General features: G+C 35.1%; 1 non-coding gene across 1 annotated transcript; it reads left to right on the top strand.

Annotated features, from left to right (window-relative positions):
* Positions 1 to 676: 676 nt before the first annotated feature.
* Trnat-agu lies at positions 677 to 749 on the top strand. Its single transcript has one exon. It is a non-coding gene; the product is annotated as a tRNA-Thr (tRNA).
* The last annotated feature ends 503 nt before the right edge of the window (positions 750 to 1,252 follow it).

The following is a 1,252-nucleotide window of genomic DNA, read 5'->3' as shown; positions in this document are numbered from 1 at the left end:
AGTTAATCCTATAAACATGATATAGTGTAAATATTATATAAAATTAATAGTAGAAACCTGATATAAACAAATATATGTACCTATAGTTATTTTCCTATGTCTTTTATATCCCTGTTATATAGTCTTACAGAATATAGGAAAACAAATATATAGAAATGTTTGTTTTCAGGCTAAACAATAAAGGAATTGTTTTTAGAGGGGGGGAGGCATGGCAGATTTAAGTCCGCCTATAGCCCAAAATGCGTTACCTATATGAAAAATATATATATAAAAACAGATAAAAAATCGATCATTAAACGTAGAAAAAATAAAATAAACCGATGAAAATAGAGAATAAAAAAGCTTAAAAAATAAATATTAAAATCTACTGTAAAAAAAAAATATTAGAAAAAAAAAAAGATCTGACGGAAAAAAAAAGATCTGGCGGAAAATAAAATATACCAAAAGTGGACAACAAAGTCTCCGCGATATTGAATACCTCGCGATTGTTGTTGTCCAAAAGAGTATATGTCATATTTTCCTCTCGGCTTGACAGTTTTATAGATTCACCGAGGTACAAGAGCGTGTTGTGAGGGCGCGTGAGGCTACTGCTGGTGCGGGAATCTGTCAACACCTGTCTGAGCTAACCCGCCAACCACTAATATCTGTTAATGAAGAATTAATACTAACATACACAGCCTTCATAGCTCAGTGGCTAGAGCGCTGGTCTAGTAAACCAGAGGCCGGGAGTTCGATCCTCCCTGAAGGCACAGTGGAGATGTATTTCTTTTAAGGAGTATAGGTGGTAACAGTACCTCCCGCCTACCTCCCGGGTTCAGTACACAAGTTAGATTTAAAGATGTCATCCAGTGCGAATCTACTAGTAAATTATTATTGTTTTAGAGTTAAATGATGAAAGATAATATCGTCCCCATAATGAAGGAGTTGATAAAGTTGTCTCACGCTCTACCTACACTGAGGTTCTACCCACACACCTGTCGTAATCACCGTGACGTCAGAGAATTTCCGGGAACTATCACCGCCAGCGATTAATTCACTTTATGACATTTACTGTACTTCACCTCCGGCGTTTAATCCACTGTTGTTCATGTCCATAATGTGTTGTTGGTGTTTTTTTGTTTTTGTTTTTTTAGCTCAGTCAGTATGATTTGTCCTCTGTTGATAAAAAATTACAGAAAACTTCAATTTTCATCGTATTTTTATCGTATACTCGTGTGTGTATTCCATAAAGTTTTCCTCTATTGAACATAAA

This window comes from Homarus americanus, unplaced genomic scaffold (assembly GCF_018991925.1).
Source record: "Homarus americanus isolate GMGI-L3 unplaced genomic scaffold, GMGI_Hamer_2.0 scaffold367, whole genome shotgun sequence".
Classification (NCBI taxonomy): domain Eukaryota; kingdom Metazoa; phylum Arthropoda; class Malacostraca; order Decapoda; family Nephropidae; genus Homarus; species Homarus americanus.
Note: the sequence above shows the minus strand (reverse complement) of the source record. Positions and strands in the feature narration are given on the sequence as shown.